This window comes from Equus przewalskii, chromosome 31, assembly GCF_037783145.1.
Source record: "Equus przewalskii isolate Varuska chromosome 31, EquPr2, whole genome shotgun sequence".
Taxonomy (NCBI): Eukaryota; Metazoa; Chordata; class Mammalia; order Perissodactyla; family Equidae; genus Equus; species Equus przewalskii.
The window spans coordinates 6375819-6385905 of NC_091861.1; the positions used below are offsets into that span (position 1 = coordinate 6375819).

The window sequence follows — 10087 nt, forward strand, 5'->3', positions numbered from 1 at the left end:
TGCCTTAGAATCTCTTTTAGGCTCCTTCACAGAAAAAAGGTACTGGTTGAACTCTGGTAATTCCCAGACTTTCCTAAACATTTAGTTTTTTCCAAAAATGACAGATACCAGATTCAGGAGTATTGCAGGAGGTTTGCGGCTGGGTTTTGGCATAAAGCAAGTTCACAGAATGGACTCAAAAGTGGTGGATAAGATGTGTGTTAGGAGATATCACGCATTTCGGGATTCTTTTTTACTTCCTGTTCCCCTCAATTTTTGCATGTGTCAAATGGGCATTCAAACCTGTTGGTTTAATGGAAGAAGCCATGTTTTCACACTTATTCTGTGACAGATTCCCCTTGGAGTCTGACCAAACATTAGGTTAGATGAGAGCGATGAGGTGAAGACAGGATTTCTTGCCGAAGATTCCTGTGAGGATATTCTCATTGTCTTAAATTATACTTTTTGTGTTCTATTTTCTCACTTGTCCTTGTTTGTATCATTTAAAAAATTTCTCATATGGAACTGCCCTTTTTTGGAAAGGCAGTACTAAAATGATATTGAGTAACATTAAGTTAACCTCCTTAGACTGGCAGTTCAGTGCTCTAGTAAGCTGACTAGATATTCTACTTAAATGTGGATAGACCCATTTATACAGCAACATTTCTCAAGGCAAGATTGCTCTCTTCTCAGTTCTCTCAGGTATGAATTGTGATGTTTGTCTATAAAAGTCATTCCCTAGAGGATATTCTTACATCTTTGTAAATAATTCAGCAAAGGAAGATTACTTCCAAGGTCCCCTTCTGTTATTTCACTTCCAAATTTTGCTGTTGTGTATCTGAAATACATTCTCCTTTTCCCCTGCTGACTCTGAAGTGGTTCTTAACTAAAGAAGCGGGAGGAAGGTAAAACGATATGAAGTTCTAAGCTTTCTGGGTCAGCACTCCCCAGAACACTAGTCCCTGGAAAGGTGTTTTCGAATGTGCGTTCTGTGTCAAATGTGTTGGAAAATGCTGCTGTCCTTGAGAATCACACTGCACTCTAGGGTGTTAGAACTCTGAAAATTCAGACAATAAAGAAACGTGTTCAACTTTAACTCAGCACTTCTCAAACTTATCTGATCAAGAACATCTCTTTTTATATGATATCTTTAGCAGCCGTTAACAGATGGAGGAGTAAGTGTTACATGGGAAACATTTTGAGAAATGTTCTTCTCAGCCAGAAGACAGAGTTCACTGTCTTTTATTTAGCACCTGGGGATATATATATATATGCTATATATATATATATAAATACTATGTATATATATATATATATACTATGTACATATATGTACATATACATACATATACTGTGTCTATTTTTGTTTGCCCCATATCTTCAACAATGAACATGAATTATTTCTATATTTCAGCTGAAAAACAAAATAAACTTTATTTTTAAAAAAGAATCAACATTAAGTTTCTATACTTTTCATTCGTGCTTAAGTGGACACATCCACCTGCCTGCGGAGAAGCCGTCGGTTGTTCCTCCCACTTCTAGTCAGTTATCTTGGTTTGCTTGGGGTTCCATAGCGCTTGTCTTCTAAGGTCCTCTGTGTCTGTCCTTGGAGTGCGGACAGCTCCTTCAGATTGAGGGTAAAGCAATTCACACATGGCGGAATGGTCCACCTGGGACAAGGAAATGGCCCAATCAAGCCCTCCATACTAACTTGTTACTGGATCATGTGTCCATGGGAGGACGTTGGCAGACCAGTCGGAATTCTTGGTTGCTACCAAGCAAAATCTCTCCTAGTTGACTTGAGCGGAAAGTGAACTTATTGGAAGAGTGTTGTGCAGCTCACAGAATCAGTGGGAAGGCTAGAGAACCAGGTGATGAAAATGAATAAAAATTGAGGGAGGCAGGACACAGCCAAGATCTTGCCAGAGGGATAGTCCACTTAGGGTGCGCCGCTGCTGCTGTCACTGCTGGACACGTGTCATAATGCTGCTGGGCTCTGATCAGGCATTGGTTGCTATGCTTGCGGGCACTCAAATCCACCACAGCCACTGCAAATGACTTCTGCCTCCCCACAGGCTTCAGGTCCTAGATGACATGATGGGGTCTCTGATGGGCTGAGCCCAAGTGATGTGCTGGTTTCCTAGTTTCTGGGGCAAAGATAGAAACTCTCTGCCCTCTTTGGCTTCTAAAGTAGGAATTGGGGTCTTGCCTTCCCTCTATTCTGGGGTTCCCCCCAAATGGGAAGGATGTTTAAAGGCTGGGAAACTAGAATGACAAATATGTATAACATTTCGGTTTTCCGTCCAAGAGTTGCTGGGACCTTGGAGAGGCAGGGTCAAATCAGGGCCAGCCCTGTTCAGAAAGGAACTCATTCTCCCAGAGCCGCATTTTGCATGGTTTTCTTTCAACCTGGATTCCTAAGATGGCAAAGCTTCCAGCAGATTTCTTGATCAGTTGATAGAAAAATCTGCCCCTCGGAATAACTGACCTCTCCTAATAAAAACCATACTAAATAATAAAATCAGAGTGGTCATTTTTCAGAGGAACCAGGAGGCATATGCAGACTGCCCACCCCACTAGAGGCGTAGACTTTGTTGCTTACTGTCTGTCAGCCACATGCGTTGTCTGCAGGGCACTGACCAAGAAAAATGAAGGAATAACAAAGCATCAGCAGGATTTTTTCTCTGACGAGCTTACAGTTTAGGGAAGCTGATTAAATAGATTGAAAGGCCCTCTGAGTACAGGGAATGGGAAAGGAATGGAAAGTGTAAACACGGATCTCCTATTGACTTCCTTATTCGGGAACATATCTTTCTGCTTGCAAACTTCTAGATGTTGGGGTTGAGTCCAGAAACCAAAAGATGAGGTCCAAGGAGAGAGATGGTACTGCTGTGGCTGCTGACAAATCCTTAGATGCCAGACCCAGACCCAAAACTGGACTGTGTAGGAGAAAACTGGTGGGGGTGACCACTTCAGAGCCTGGAGTCTTAGGAGTGGAACTAGAAATCAGTGATTAAAAAATGAGAAAAATTCCTTGTTTTGGAACTAACTTGGCTATGCTCACCTCAGAGTAAGTAGGTATAATTTGAGAAACTCAGACAGTTGAACTTACTTAATATCTATATTATTATAATTTTCTACAGTGAGTTGCTCCTCTTGCCTCTAGATTGTCCAGCCACTTGAACAGCTTCCATTGTTCACTGGGACCTTTTGAGGATTGTCAATCTATTCACAGGGAAGCGGGTTCCAAGATCAGGTAATCAGCCTCTTCATTCGGACGGGGACCAGGAATATATCTTCCAGAAATGCAAACAAGAAAACAAACCAAGTACATTTCTTTGGGTAGAACGCATTCTTGCACATTTGATACTGGGATTTTGATCTTCTTAGGAGTGTGTGTTGGAGAAGATCAGATCTCCAGGAATGTGAGAAAGTGCTACGCCTTGGATGGTGTTGCTGTGAAATAGCGTAGGCGATCAGCTGGATCTGAAGCCCACCTAGAACTGAATTGTCCTCATATACTTGAGATTCAGTGCAAAAATGTCTAATGGGTCATGAAAACTGAAGAAATGATTAAGAACGCAAGGGGGCTCTTGGAATTGGAGGCCCATGCATTCCTAGGAAGACAGAGATAAGCCACATGACGCCCTTGCTGTAACTCGAGTATTTTTCCAAGGAAACCTCTGAAGGAAAAAGGTCACCAAAGGGTAGACTGGGGGCTTAGGGTGGCAACAGTGTGGGATGGTGGAGCGGATGCTCCACTTCTCCCTTCACTGCAGACGCTTTTGGGAATGGGTGGTAGGTAGAATGGACTGGAATTCCTAGTATACAATGTAGGGACAGTGTCCTTCCACCTTGGCTGCGTCCTGGGTGACTACACAGTGAACTGTAAGCATAACATCTCAAGGAAGAGCCTGATGGGGCAAAACCGCTCCAGACCAGGGAGGACGGAGGCAGGGACAGGGCTCAGATCTCAGGCCTGGGCCCAGGAAATGAGTTTAGACACAGAGGAAGCATGCTTGTTCTCAGTTGTGTTAAAAGATGGTGTCTATAACCACACAACTTGTGTTTAATCTTAGTTCTGCACCTTTTACTAGCTGTGTGACTTTGGAGAAATTACCTAACCTTTCTGTGCCTCAGTTTTATCATTTGTAAAAGGGAGAGAAGAATATGACCTTCCTCATGGGATTCTCATGAGTATCAAATATGTCAATTTACATAAAGTGCTTAGAACAGTGCCTGGCCCATAGTAATTGTAATCCACTAATTGTATGATAAGCATTAGGCTTCAATATCATTATAGTTGGTTAGCATATGCTAGAACGAGGGTGACTTTTTTCTTTAAAGATTTTATTTTTCCTTTTTCTCCCCAAGCCCCCCCGGTACATAGTTGTATATGTCTAGTTGTGGGTCCTTCTAGTTGTGGCATGTGGGATGCCACCTCTGCATGACTCAGATGAGCAGTGCCATGTCCGTGCCCAGGATCCGAACTGGTGAAACCCTGGGTGGCCGAAGCAGAGCATGCGAACTTAACCACTTGGCCACGGGGCCGGCCCCGAGGGTGACATTTTTAATCTACAAAGCTTGTGTGGGACATCCAGGTAAACTTTCATTTAGATTAAGCTCAGAAAATGCCACAGCCATTTACTTGAACGTGACAGAAGTTCCGGAGGCATCTCTGTGGTGGAAATAATTAACTTGCATCTATAATATTAACAGATCACTAGTGCTAAAGTCCTATTAGTAGTAAATGCTTTGTTCCATTAAAACCTTTCCTAAGCAGCAGCCGTCCTGGGTCGTACTGTGAAGATCCTTGACAATGGAGTTCTCAAGAGGGAGGATACCATGGTTTCTTGTAGTATTGCTCAAACTGGGGTCTGTAAGAATTTTTTTCCTATGTGAAGTGTCAGAGAATTAATGAAATTTGAGGAATGCTGGTGTAGTGGAAAGGACATGGCCTTTGAAATCAGACAGATCTGTGTTCAAATTCTGTCTCTACTGTTTACCCGCTGGGAGATGTTGGACTAGTTACTTGGGCTCTCTCAGCCTCACTTTTCTCATCTGCAAAATGGTGGCAATCTTGTTATGAGGAGTGCAAGTAAATTATTTAACACACAGTAGGAGCTCAGTAAAAGTTCTCTCCCTTCCTTTGGCCCATTTTTCTTCTTCCCTAAAGAAAAAAGAGAGTAGTTATTCTGCCTTCTTGAAGGAAAGTAAGGAGAAAGGCAACTGAGATATTTAGCAGGTTTGTACTAGAGACCCAGTGATTCAGACGGTGATGGCATGGTAGGTGGAATATTTCGCCTCACTCCCTGCCAAAGAAGATAGTCATGTCTTAATCCCTGGAACCTATGTGGCAAAACAGGACTCTACAGATGCGATTAAGGTAAGGATCTTGAGATGGGAGATTGTCCTGGAGTATCCAGCTGGGCCCCCAATGCAGTCTTGAGTGTCTTCATAAGAGGCAGGGAGAGTAAGGCTTGCCAGCAATCAGCAGAGGAGAAGGCAATGCACCCAGGGAAGCAGAGATCCCAGCGATGTGGCCACAAGCCAATGAATGCCAGTAGCCCCCAGCAGCTGGAGGAAGAGGCAGAGAATGGATTCTCCCTAGGGCCTCAGGGAGGAGCTCTGCCAACACCCTGATTTCAGCTTAGTGAAACTGATACAGACTTCCAGTCTCCAGAACTGTAAGAAAATCGATTTCTGTTTTCTTGAGCCACCGCTTGTGGTAATTTGTTCCAGCAGCAATAGGAAACTAATACAGATGGTTGGCAGGACTCCGCAAAGACAGATAACATGGAGATGGGCTGGGGATGGACTGTGCTCAATGGCAGAAACGTTCACGCTCCCGAGCAGACATTTCCATTCTGTTGTCTGGTCCTCGACCGCAAGGCCAACAGATATGCAGAAGAGAAAATCCTTTCTAGTAACGTAGAATTTTTCACACAGTGGGTAGAACAGCGTTATTTTTTTAACGCTTTAAAAAGTGTGGGCTGTGAACAGCGTTTTTTAAAAAAAGTGAACTAGGATAAAATAAAAATTCTGGCACTTAACGCTCTTGTCATCGTCAGCCACGTGCTTCCCCACAGCTTCCTGTGCGGCCGTTGTGCGTCGTCTTTCCTGCAGTCTCCTTCCTCCTCGTGTTACTCTTGGCGAGCTGCCTGTTACGTGTTCCCGTGGCGCTCCTGCTTTCCTTTGTCGCGTCCTCGTCACCCTGCAGCACATCTTGCTCATTCATTCAGCACGTGCGTTTCGAGTCCTCCTGCGTGCAGACACTGTGCTGGGTGCTGGTCTTGCTCCGGGCTTGTCTTCTCCTCACTGGACACTGTTTCTCTGAGGAATAGCGTTCTAGCTCTGTCTCCAGTACCTCCCACAGTGCCTGGCACACAAACAGGCACTCAATATCGTTACCAACTGCGGTTTTAGTTTGTAGAGTTATTCTTTTAAACAATTTTAAATGGTGGTTGGTGGCAGGTCATCAGGTATGGTCCTGCTAGGCGTGGGACAGGGCATTGTTCTGTGGGGACAGGCCTGACAGGCGTAGACTTTCTAGAAGCATGGCCATAGACATCCTCCATTTGGGCTTTCACATTTTGGTAGCCCATTCACAGAATTGGACACATTTTCTCTCCTCCTCAGGTCACCACTTGCCACAGCACGCTGGCCCTTTCTAGAGGGGGCATCCCTTGACCAACATAGAAATGGAAGGGGTGTTTTGCGAACCTTGGAGATGGTCCTAACTGCAGGACCAGCTGGGCAAGATAGCCTAAAATAAATTTCGGTCTTACAGGAATTTTTAAAAGAAGAAGATGCCTTACCTTCCCAACTTATGCTCTTCTGCTAATTTATTGTAGCATCATCATGTCTTTAAAACATCAAACATGAGAGCCAAATTATATTCGGCAGTGACTTAGACAACAACCACACACGTGAAATATAGACAATGATGTCATTGCTGACTCAATATAATTATACCCTTGCACATAAACCTTATCTTTCTTTCTAGGCATTCAAAGCACATGATAGACATTATCTGGTTGTTTTTCCCAACACTTGCCAAGTAGGTAGGGAGCAGGTATCATTATTGTCTTCATGTCACGTATATATCGAAAGCTTTCCTGGGAACTATTTGCCCCAAGCCCCCACTGGCGATAAGAACAACTAAAAAGAAACTGACTGGAGTTTTAATTTAAAAAACAGAACTTCCTGTTGAGGTAACTTCAAGTCACAATACTGGGATGTTTCCAGTTTCAGTCTTTCTTGGAGCAAGAGGGCACACAGAGCTGGTTATTTCCCTTTATTTGTGGGTGTCCAGGAGGGAATGGGGAAGCAGATAATTTAATCAAGTCAATTCAACTGTTGATACTATTAAGTGTTCAGCATCTACAGGGAGCCTCGGTATTTATTCTCTTTCCATGATGGCAGTGCCACCAAGCACAGCTCAATAAAGTGGGACCACCAACAAAATCTGGAACACGAATGTGATTCTATGGCAGTTTTTTGCTATTAGAGGCAATTCCACAATAGTGATGAAAACCTTTAGAGCTGTAAAGGTCTGAGCTGGAGTACCAGCTCTGACACCAACTTGCTGAGTCTCTTAACAACTCTGGGTCTCGTTTTTTTTTTGTCCGCAAAATGGGCACAATATTAACTTTAACTCATGGCTATGAGGCTGAAAGGAGCTCATATATGTAAAGTGCTTTATAAACAGTAAAATGCTATAGAAAAACTACGTATTATGAAGGTTGAATCACTAAAATCATAGGCCCTGTTACAGGTTATATTTTCTTCCAACAGAGTCTGTTTCCAATGGGTCATGAGTACAAAGAGCATGCCTTTCAATCTGTAAATTACCTCCCTGGAAAATCAGGAGAAAAGAAATTGAAGAGTGGAAAGGAGGCCTGAGGCTACAGGTACATCAACATTTAAAGAATGTGTCAAGTATGAACTCTAGTCGATGTGGTGGAATTCAAGTACATATACACTGTAGAGAGCAGGAAGCTTGGAAAATAAAGCTTTCCTACGTCTTCTGGAATGTAGACACTTTGTTCAGGATCTACAAGGTAAAGAATTCCATAGGAGTATTTGTTTAATTAATTGTAGCCAGAACTTAGCTGTGGGTAGGCCAGATTCCATGGTGTAATGTTATTGCTTCTCCAAGCAGGATACGTGCATACTTTAACTCAAGTGCAAACCCACAAGATTTGAACTCCTAACCTTTAAAAAATAAGGCAGTTACTTTGGCCACCAGGCATCCCGGTTCTTGTTTACCAGGACTGGGAGTTCTTATCAGACAGAGCCCTGCTTATTCCATGCCCCTGGCAGAATCATACTGAGAAACCTGAAGGAATGTCCATTTTAAAATAGTGTCTGTGGCACCAAAAGGATTCTGGGGCTCTGAATCAGCCTCTTACCTCATGGCAAAATTCATAGCTTGCAGAGTTAAATGAAAATCAGATTGGAATGTACGGCCTTCTATTTTTCCGTAATGACACGTTGTGAGGAGCAGGAGGGCAATTTTCTTGGACATTCCTCTAAAACCAGTGCACTTGCACAGGGTGTTTTTGGTATACAAAACTATCTGAAACAGACCCACAGCCCACTGCCCTCTCTGGGTGCCAGGGCTCAGGGCCACATAGGCCATTTGTCCAAAGACTGTAAGTAAAATCAACAATCATTCATTTCCCTCAACGCGTTAGCCTCTTTTCAAAGCAGTCAGAAAGTAGACTGTGGTACTTCCTCTTTTCTCTGAAGTAGTTTAATGATAACAGAAGAAAAAGTATTCTCTAAAACACAATCTTAGACTTCAACTCCACCTACAAGCTGAAAGAATTTTGTAAGGAAACAAGAAAAAAAAAGGAAAGAAATGTCTGTTCCTCACATCTATGAAAAATCCACATACTATGACCTGAGAAGGAAAAATAAACATAGTCCATGAAATTCTGTGGCAAAAAGGAATGAAAATGTTCTTAGAAAAAAAAAGAAAACTGAACTGTATTCTCTGCAGGTTTAAAGGCAACTTTTGCCAAAATCTGCTTTCTGGAAACTTTCCTGTAGACCTGGCTCCCACCAGCAGGCTTGGCGGCAAGAGAAGGGCTTGGAAGACTGTGGCTTGGAATGTGTGAATGTTAAAATCAGACATCGTTCCCTTTTCTCTATAACAACAACAAGACTTTGGTTTTGGCTGGATGCGTGCTGGGGTTTCCGGTCCTGCCTTGAATCTCTTCCTGCTTCAGCTCAGAACTGTTGAGGGGATCTCAATACTCCAGTTCATTTTCTCTTTGACCACCAGTTTCCCCTTTCTCACAATGCCCCTGAGAAGCCAATAGACACCATTTTCATGCTGAAACGAAGAAATAACTGAGTGAGTAGGAAATGAGATGTAGAAGGCCACACAGCAAGTTGGAAGAAGATTCTGGATGGAAAGTTGGAATTTCCATGTCTTCCCCAGGTCTGCAAGCCTGGTCCACTAAGCTAAGTTTTTCTGAGACATTGAGGCCCACAGATGCATGCTGACTCACAGGCATAAGGTGAGACTTCAAGCTGGGAGTCAGCACTCTGCAGAGTGACTAGATATGAAATACTTTAATAAAATAATTATCACTTGCTGGGGCAGAGTTATAATTTAAAGTGGTTTTGTCACGGATTATTCTAATTTGTAACATATTATAATTCAGACAGAACAAGGCTAATATTCAGCCTAATCCTATGTATAAAAAGACTTGCTGAACAAATATAAAATATATTATAGGAACTGTGTCTCATGTCATAGATCATATGTCACAGACTTAAGAACAAGACACAAGAAATAACAGATTCAATGACTGTTGAATTGTGGGGAACTATGTTTTCAGGAAGCACTGCTATACGATAATCATTGATCCTGTTATTTCCTGTGTCTTGTTCTTAAGTCTGTTCCAGATGATCTGTGACATGAGACGCAGTAGCAGTCTCATAGTAGAGACATAGGTAGTCTGTGTAACTGACCACATTGCTCAGCAGCTGCTGCAACTGAAAAAGTTGTTTCCAGGAAAGGGCACATGCTGAAGTCATTTTCACTGGATCTTGGAGGCAAGCGGATCTCTTTATGTTTCAGTGGCATGTAGAA

The 10087-nt window shown here is 42.8% G+C and overlaps 1 long non-coding RNA gene across 1 annotated transcript; it reads left to right on the forward strand.

Annotated features, from left to right (window-relative positions):
• Positions 1-2003: 2003 nt before the first annotated feature.
• Positions 2004-8008, forward strand: LOC139080692 (uncharacterized). The gene is made up of 4 exons (XR_011535400.1): positions 2004-2169; positions 2812-3049; positions 3146-3235; positions 7777-8008. It is a non-coding gene; the product is annotated as an uncharacterized lncRNA (long non-coding RNA).
• Positions 8009-10087: the final 2079 nt, after the last annotated feature.